The 10,242-nt window shown below is 43.8% G+C and overlaps 1 pseudogene; it reads left to right on the top strand.

Moving 5' to 3' along the window:
- Positions 1 to 9,932, top strand: part of LOC111960152 (uncharacterized) — a 14,348-nt pseudogene extending 4,416 nt beyond the window's left edge.
- Positions 9,933 to 10,242: the final 310 nt, after the last annotated feature.

The following is a 10,242-nucleotide window of genomic DNA, read 5'->3' on the forward strand; positions in this document are numbered from 1 at the left end:
GTCAGTCTCTATGGGGGTGCCACAGGGTTCAATTCTTGACCGACTGCTCTCTTCTCTGTATACATCAATGATGTCGCTCTTGCTGCTGGTGATTCTCTGATCCACCTCTACGCAGACGACACTATTCTGTATACTCTGGCACTTTCTTGGACACTGTGTTAACAACCCTCCAGGCGAGCTTCAATGCCGTACAAACTCTCCTTCCGGGCTCCAATTGCTCTTAAATACAAGTAAAACTAAATGCATGCTCTTCAACCCGATCGCTGCCTGCACCTGCCCGCCTGTCCAACATCACTACTCTGGACGGCTCTGACTTAGAATATGTGGACAACTACAAATACCTAGGTGTCTGGTTAGACTGTAAACTCTCCTTCCAGACTCACATCAAACATCTCCAATCCAAAGTTAAATCTAGAATTGGCTTCCTATTCCGCAACAAAGCATCCTTCACTCATGCTGCCAAACATACCCTTGTAAAACGACCATCCTACCAATCCTCGACTTCGGTGATGTCATTTACAAAATAGCCTCCAAAACCCTCTTCAATAAATTGGATGCAGTCTATCCAGTGCCATCCGTTTTGTCACCAAAGCCCCATATACTACCCACCACTGCGACCTGTACACTCTCGTTGGCTGGCCCTCGCTTCATACTCGTCGCCAAACCCACTGGCTCCAGGTCATCTACAAGACCTGCTAGGTAAAGTCCCCCTTATCTCAGCTCGCTGGTCACCATAGCAGCACCTACCTGTAGCACGCGCTCCAGCAGGTATATCTCTCTGATCACCCCCAAAACCAATTCTTCCTTTGGCCGCCTCTCCTTCCAGTTCTCTGCTGCCAATGACTGGAACGAACTACAAAAATCTCTGAAACTGGAAACACTTATCTCCCTCACTAGCTTTAAGCACCAGCTGTCAGAGCAGCTCATAGATTACTGCACCTGTACATAGCCCATCTATAATTTAGCCCAAACAACTACCTCTTTACCTACTGTATTTATTTATTTATTTTGCTCCTTTGCACCCCATTATTTCTATCTCTACTTTCACTTTCTTCCACTGCAAACCAACCATTCCAGTGTTTTTTTTACTTGCTATATTGTATTTACTTCGCCACCATGGCCTTTTTATATTTTTATAATTTTATATATATTTTATATATTTTGTTTGCCTTCACCTCCCTTATCTCACCTCACTTGCTCACATTGTATATAGACTTATTTTTCACTGTATTATTGACTGTATGTTTGTTTTACTCCATGTGTAACTCTGTGTTGTTGTATGTGTCGAACTGCTTTGCTTTATCTTGGCCAGGTCGCAATTGTAAATGAGAACGTGTTCTCAATTTGCCTACCCGGTTAAATAAAGGTGAAAAAAAAAAAGAAAAGTTTGCTGACGACACAACAGTGATAGGCCTGATCACCGACAACGATGAGACGGCCTGTAGGGAGGAGGTCAGGGAACTGGTAGTGTGGTCCCAGGACAACAACATCTCCCTCAATGTGAGCAAGCCTAAGGAGCTGATCATGGTCTACAGGAAAAGGCCCCCATTAACATCGAAGGGGGCTGTAGTCGAGTTTCAAGTTCCTTGGTGTCCACATCACCAACGAATTATTATGGTCCAAACATACCAAGACAGTTGTGAAGACGGCACGACAATACCTTTTCCCCCTCAGGAGACTGAAAAGATTTGGCATGGGTTCCTAGATCCTCAAAAAGTTCTACAGCTGCACCATCGAGAGCATCCTGACCGGTTGCATCACCGCCTGGTATGGCAACTGCTCGGCATCTGACCGTAAGGCGCTACAGAGGGTAGTGCGAACGGCCCAGGACATCACTGGGGCCAAGCTTCCTGTCATGCAGGACCTATATAATAGGCGGTGTCAGAGAAAAGCCCATAAAATTGTCAGAGACTCCAGTCACTTACTTGGTACCGGTGCCCCCTGTATATAGCCTRGTTATTGTTATTCTTATTGTGTTACTTTTTATATTTACTTTTTATTTTAGTCTACATGGTAAATATTTTCTTCTTCTTGAACTGCACTGTTGGGTAAGTGCTTGTAAGTAAGCATTTCACGGTAAAGTCTACACTTGTTGTATTTGGCGCATGTGACAAATAAAGTTTGATTTGATTTGAAAAGTGTAATTCTCACCTTTGCTGCATTACATTTGAAAGCATAGATCATGTAAGATAAACACAATAGCGTCAGCCCAACAGGAAGTTCAGCTCTGGCGTTCCAGTCTCTTGTAATCTGGGTTAGGTCAAATCACAACAGGGGCACTTAGCCTACCTTCAGCATATCTTCACTGTTCACTGCGAAAACCCTGAAATTTACTGAGATGCTGAATGAGATACCGCAGAATCTATCTCAGAAACAAAATAACTTGTTTTGAGAAGTGTTGTTCTACAGAGGTAGACTGTTCTGTTCCACTCAAGACACAGGTTTTGAAGAAGATGACAGCTATCAGGATGTTCGCACCACTGTGCACATTTTTTATTCTTGGAGAGATGGGTATGTTTTATTTACTTTTATTGTGATGGCATGTTCAGTATACATGTTTTTACTCAGTCACTTTTAGCAATAGCCTTCATCAGGGAATATAATGATACAATAKATTTTTCTTAAAACTCACAGACACTGAGGCATTCCAATCTTGCATTGTTATGTATATATAACAGTTAATATATTTGTGTAAGATGTTGTCTTTTCTTTTGTTGTAGTTCATGCATGAGCTGGGACTGAGCCCTCAGCCATACAACAGGAGAGTGGTCTCATATCAGCCAATGTTGGGGACACAGTGACTTTGCAGCACTTCTATGAAGGCGACGTGGCCATGCATTTCTCCTGGTTCAAGCAACCCTTTGGAGAAAAACCTCAGGTTATCTCAACCATGTATAAGTATGACAAGAGTCCTACATTTTACCCTGAGTTCAAGGGTAACCCTCAATTTTCAATGCAAAGCGGCCAAGGAATAAATCACCTCAGTATCTCAGACTCAGTATCTCAGCTCGGATTCAGCCACGTACTACTTTGGGAGCGCTCACTCAAATGTGTTGGAATTTGGACAATTAATGTAAAAAGTCTATGTAAAAGGTACAGTCCTGAGAAAATTATTTTAATATTCCGTAAAATATTTTTAGAGAAAGTCTGAATTGGTAGACAAAGAGTAGTGATGAGTTAACCTAAGCAAACATCATTTTAGGATTTTTTATATCAGGTATTATCACATTGTGAAGATTCTCTCATTGAGTAAGAACACTTGAAACAGGAAAATTGTAGATAGTTAAGACAGATTTAATGACATTTTAAACCCTCTTTTCAGATTCATGCTCCAACAGCAAGACAGTTGTAGAGCAGTCTGTGTCTGAGTTAGTCCAGCAAAGAGACTCTGTGACTCTGAACTGTACAATACACACTGAGACTTGTGCAGGAGAACACAGTGTCTATTGGTTCAGACATGGCTCAGGAGAATCCGGTCCAGGAATCATTTACACCCATGGAGACAGGAGTGATCAGTGTGAGAAGAGCCCTGATGCTGGGTCTCCTACACAGAGCTGTGTCTACAACCTCCCCAAGAGGAACCTCAGCCTCTCTGATGCTGGGACTTACTACTGTGATGTGGCCTCATGTGGGGAGATACTGTTTGGGAACGGGACCAAGCTGGACATTCAAGATAAACCTCTTATGCTCTTTTGTTCAAATTTCATAAAGATTACATTTACGTACACAGTTGGTTATTATAAAAGAAAATGTGTTCTCAATGACTTCATTAACATTTTAGTCATTTGCCAGAACTATCCAGAGCAATTWGGGTTAAGCCGGCGACCCTAAACAACGACGCCGTAAAAGGGGCAAACGAAACGGTCTTCTGAGCAGGCTCCGGAGACGGGCACATCGCGCTCCACTCCCTAGCATACTACTCGCCAATGTCCAGTCTCTTGACAACAAGGTTGATGAAATCCGAGCAAGGGTAGCATTCCAGAGAGACATCAGAGACTGTAACGTTCTTTGCTTCACGGAAGCATGGCTCACTCAAGAGACGTTAACGGAGTCGGTGCAGCCAGCTGGTTTCTTCACGCATCGCGCCAACAGAAACAAGCATCTTTCTGGTAAGAAGAGGGGCGGGGGGGGGGTATGCCTTATGATTAACGAGACGTGGTGTGATATAACAACATACAGGAACTCAAGTATTCTGTTCACCTGATTAGAATCCTCACAATCAAATGTCGACCACATTATCTTACCAAGGGAATTGTCTTCGATTATAATCACAGCCGTATATTCCCCCCAACAGCACATCGATGGCCTTGACGAACCTTTATCTGACTCTATGTAAACTGGAAACCACACATCCTGAGGCTGCATTCATGTAGCCGGGAATTTTAACAAGGCTAATCTAAAAAAAAACTCCTAAATTCTCTATCAGCATATCGATTGTGCTACCAGGGCTGGTAAACCCTGGATCATTGTTATTCTAACTTCCGCGACGCATATAAGGCCCTCCCCGCCCCCTTTCGGAAAAGCTGACCACGACTCCATTTTGTTGCTTCCAGCCTACAAACAGAAACTAAAACAAGAAGCTCCCGCGCTCCAGGCTGTTTCAACGCTGGTCCGACCAATCTGATTGCACGCTTCAAGACTGCTTCGTCACACGTGGATTGGGATATGTTCCGCATTGCGTCCAACACAACATTGACGAATACGCTGATTCGGTGAGCGAGTTCATTAGAAAGTGCATCGGCGACATTATACCACAGCAACGATTAAAACATTCCCAAACCAGACCGTGGATTGATGGCAGCATTGCGCGAAACTGAAAGCGCGAACCACTGCTTTTAACCAGGGCCAAGGTGACGCGAACATGACCGAATTACAACAGTGTAGCTATTCCTCGCAGGCAATCAACAAGCTAAGTGCCAGTAATAGAGACAAAAGTAAGTTGCAATTCAACAGCTCAGACACAAGAGGTATGTGCCAGGGTCTACAGATCAATCACGGATTACAAAAGAAACCAGCCCCGCCGCGGCCAGGATGCTGCTCCCAGACAGACAAATAACTTTTTGCTCGCTTTGAGGACAATACAGTGCCACTGACACGGCCCGCTACAAAACATGCGGGCTCTCCTTCACTGCAGCGAGGTGAGTAAAACATTTAAACGTGTTAACCCTCGCAGGCTGCAAGGCCAGACGGCATTCCCAGCCGCGTCCTCAGAGCATGCGCAGACCAGCTGGCTGTGTGTTTACGGACATTATTCAATCAATCCTTATCCCAGTCTGCTGTGCTACCACATGCTTCAAGAGTGCCACCATTGTTCCTGTTCCCAAGAAAGCTAAGGTAACTGAGCTAAACGACTACCGCCGTAGCACTCACTTCGTCATCATGAAGTGCTTTGAGAGACCTAGTCAAGGACCATATCACCTCCACCTACCTGACCCCTAGACCCACTCCAATTTGCTTACCGACCCAATAGGGCCACAGACGAACAATCGCACACCACACTGCACACTGCCCTAACCATCTTGACAAGAGGAATACTATGTGAGAATGCTGTCATCGACTACAGCTCAGCATTTAACACCATAGTACCCTCCAAACTCGTCATCAAGACTCGAGACCCTGGGTCTCGACCCGCCCTGTGCAACTGGGTACTGGACTTCCTGACGGGCCCCGCCAGGTGGTGAGGGTAGGTAACAACATCTCACCCCGCTGATCCTCAACACTGGGGCCCCACAAGGGTGCGTTCTGAGCCCTCTCGTACTCCTGTTCACCACGACTGCGTGGCCATGCACGCCTCCAACTCAATCATCAGTTTGCGGACGACACTACAGTGGTAGGCTTGATTACCAACAACGACGAGACGGCCTACAGAGAGGAGGTGAGGGCCCTCGGAGTGTCGTGTCAGGACAATAACCTCACACTCAACATCAACAAAACAAGGAGATGATTGTGGACTTCAGGAACAGCAGGGGGAGCACCCCCCTATCCACATCGACGGGACAGTAGTGGAGAGGGTAGTAAGTTTTAAGTTCCTCAGCGTACACATCACGGACAAACTGAATTGGTCCACCCACACAGACAGCGTTGTGAAGAAGGCGGCAGCAGCGCCTCTTCAACCTCAGGAGGCTGAAGAAATTCGGTTTGTCCAAAAGCACTCACAAACTTCTACACCGCCTGGTAACGCGCAACTGCTCCGCCCCAAACCGTAAGGCTCTCCAGAGGTAGTGAGTTCTGCACAACGCATCACCGGGGGCAAACTACCTGCCTCCAGACACCTACACACCGTTGTCACAGGAAGGCCATAAAAGATCATCAAGGACAACAACCACCGAGCCACGGCTGTTCACCCCGCTATCATCCAGAAGGCGAGGTCAGTACAGGTGCATCAAAGCAGGGACCGAGAGACTGAAAAACAGCTTCTTATCTCAAGGCCATCAGACTGTTAAATAGCCACACTAAACATTTAGTGCTGCTGCCAACATACTGACTCAACTCCAGCCACTTTAATAATGGGAATTGATGGAAATATATGTAAAAATGTATCACTAGCCACTTTAAACAATGCCCTTAATATAATGTTTACATACCCTACATTATCATCTCATATGTATATATTGTACTCTATACCATCTACTGCATCTTGCCTATGCCGTTCTGTACCATCACTCATTCATATATCTTTATGTATATATTCTTTATCCTTTACACTTGTGTGTGTATAAGGTATTAGTTGTGGAATTGTTTGGTTAGATTACCTCATTGGTTATTACTGCATTGTCGGAACTAGAAGCACAAGCATTTCGCTACACCCGCATTAACATCTGCTAACCATGTGTATGTGACAAATACAATTTGATTTGATTTGATTTGAAGTGTCTTGCTCAAGGGCACATTGACAGTTCGGGGATTCGAACCAGTAACCTTTCATTTACTGGCCCAGTGCTCTTAACCACTAGGCTACCATCCGCCCTACGTACTGACTTACCTGATCAAATAATTGCAAAATAAAATGCATGCTACTACACTGTAATAACCCCTACTGTATAATGGAAAACATGTAATTGTTTTAGGGGGTGATATTCAAGTGGCGACTGAAGCGGATATGAGGATACTTGTCCTCTTCTCCTTCATAAGAACTGGATTTCTCCTCTGCTGTCCGACCATCTTCTTCATCATTTACTTCATCAGGAAATAGATTAATTCAATGATTCAGTTTCTCAATCCTTCAGCTGTTACAAATACAAATGTGGTTTACTGTCTTTTTAAATGTTTCAGTGCTCGTCAGCTTTTGTAACATAACGTAAAGTAAAATGTCCATATTTCAGCCTTTTGACATGTTGAAGATGCAGATATTGCTGTTCAGACCTTCAATAAATACATTCATCTTTATTGAATTAAAATGCAAAAATGTTTTGCTTTCTTGAGTAAGGCACATCCAAAAAGCAGGTGTTTCAGCCTAGCTCAGTGCTTTCTGTGGTGGTGGGGCAGCCAGCGGAAAATACGGAGCATAGGGTTTGGCATTGTCCTCTAGTTGCGCCGTGATTGGCTCAGTGTTCTGTCACTCATGGGGACACTATGTCCCTGCAAAATCTACAGGGAGAGCTCGGAAATTCAAGACCCTTGGGTGCTGCCATAGAGTTACATTAGAAGTGCCCATCCAAGAAGGCCCAAGGTCATTGGCCACAGATAAAATGACATAAAATATCATTATATGTACTCTAGCTTTGATTGGACTGATCATGTCAACATCCTACTTTCAAAATGTTAGCTAGCAAGCAGGCAGTCATCATCATGCATCAAGTCTGCAATCTATTGGCAAATCCTTGTCAACCCTTGTCATATGAAGAGAAATTATGAAGAGAAATTATAGATAAAACATATTGATGCTCATCGGCCATTGGACATAAACATTACACAAGAAGTTGGAAATCGCAAATTCAACAATGAGTGGTTTGGAAGGAATCATTGTCTAACTGCAAGCATCGCAAAGCAATCACTAGCCTGCTATTTAGTGCAGTGGCTTTGTGGTCCCAAGTCTGGGTTTAACGGTCTCTTTTCCAAGTTAAAAAGGATAAACATTCAACATAGGCCATGCTGTCAATCCAGTATGACTTCTGCCGCGTTCGAAACAACTAGAAACTTGGAACTGGGAAATCCCAGACTTCAGTGAGTTCAAGACAACTGGGAAATCTGAATAAAAACGAGCTCCGACTGGGAAAATACATTTTGAAAATACGTCATCCAACTCGGAATTCCAAGTCGGGAACTCTGGCCTCTCTCTAGAGCTCCGACCTGAAGATCATTGACGTCAGGATTCAACCTTGTTTTTTTCAGAGTCCCCAGTTGTCTTGAAAGCACCATAAATCCAGAGAAGGCCAGACTTTGATGACAAAGTATGATGACAAAATTAGCCACGAAGGACCGCTGCGCCACCTTCCTGTTCAAGTGAGCACAGCACAACAAGGTGAGTCCAAAAATGTATTGTATACTACTGGATAAATGATGTATTATGCCAGGGAGATATGTGTACTGTAGCTAAGAAAGTAATACTAAGTGTATGTTGTGTAGTAAACTGTTAGTAGCCCATGTGCCTCTCCCTACTGTTCTGACTTGGTTGTGCACATTTAGCCTATAGCCTGTTTTAGAGAAATGTCATCATCTAATATTGTAAGAGCTTTCATTGGCAGCTTATATACCCCCTTTATTTATCCTACGGTTCTGACTTGGTGTACAGGGAGAATACTGTAAGAATGGCTCATATTCTGAATTCTGTCGCTGTTCATTTCAAAAGTGCTGAACAAATAGTTATATTGACTACGTCCATCCTAGCTTGCTCATTAATGTCTTAACCGAAATTACGGATGGCCTCTTATCCACTTGTCATCCCCTTATGCCATAGTTTGTACATCTTAATTGTCAGTAGAAACAGCATTTGTTTAAGCAAGTCAGCCATATCAGCTATGCTTTTTATTAGGCATTAAATTAGTCTGAATTAACTGTTTTGCTGCCAGACAAGCCTCCGCTGATAGCCAGGTGTAGCAGTGGGATGGTGTTGGGACTCTGCTGTTGGAACATCTTCATGTAGGCCCTAACAGTTTGTGGGCACCGTTTGTCACCGCTACAGTGCAGTTGATGTATTGTTTAGTGTTGTGTTGTGTAGCGGCTTTGTTGGCATAAAATAAATGTATGCTAAAGTCACCACTGGATAGGAGAAAATTCCATACATATAACGAGGGAATTCTTAATGTTGTTGACCAGAAAAACACAAACAAATCATTTATAATACTGTACCTACATCTGGTGCCCAGTGTGAGGATGAGATAAAATATTTAGAATATTTTTACATTTCATGCAGCCTTTTTTAGAGTTCAGTTGTTCAAATATCTGACCTTCAATGTCAGGATTGGTTCCTTTCACTTGAGTAGATTCATTGGCTAAAGAGAACCACACAACATTTAGACATTCTGAGTAAGAAAATTATCTGAAATTGAAATTGGAAACATAATTTTCTGTCTTCCAATCTCTTCCCATTTCTCCACTGACCTTGAATCATGAGATATGCACCATTTCCAAAATAGCATTCATTATACCAGAATATTCCACAATGATACAATCCAACATCAGTGAGGGCAACTTTCCAAAGAGTCAGATTAAAACTAATTCCATCCTTTTGCAACTTGAAATTACACTGTTTCATAGTAGGTTGTTACAAGTCCATGTCCTGGAGTGTGTTTCAGCCATATCTAGGATAACACTAAGTCCACTGTGGAGAAGCTTTCAAGGGTCACAGAACCCCCTAGTGGCACCAGTTCTGTCCACACAGGCTGAGATACAGGACAGAGTACATCATTGGAGAGGGAACTATCTGCTCACAGTGTAAACCAAAGATGAACGGAGCAAAGTACAGAGATGAAAACCTGCTCCAGAGTGCTTAGGACACTCAGGACCACAGACTGGGGGTGAAGGTTCACCTTCCAACAGGACAACAACCCTAAGCATAAAGCCAAGACAATGCAGGAGTTGCTTCGGGACACATCTTTGAATGTCCTTGAGTGGCCCAGCCAGAGCCCGGACTTTAACCTGATCGAACATCTCTGGAGAAACCTGAAAATAGCTCTGCAGCGACGCTCCCCAACCTGACAGAGCTGGAGAGGATCTGCAGAGATGGAGAAACTCCCCCAAAACAGGTGTGCCAAGCTGGTAGCGTCATACCCGAGAAGACTCGATGCTGTCATCACTGCCAAG

This window comes from Salvelinus sp. IW2-2015, linkage group LG37 (assembly GCF_002910315.2).
Source record: "Salvelinus sp. IW2-2015 linkage group LG37, ASM291031v2, whole genome shotgun sequence".
In the NCBI taxonomy this organism is placed as follows: domain Eukaryota; kingdom Metazoa; phylum Chordata; class Actinopteri; order Salmoniformes; family Salmonidae; genus Salvelinus; species Salvelinus sp. IW2-2015.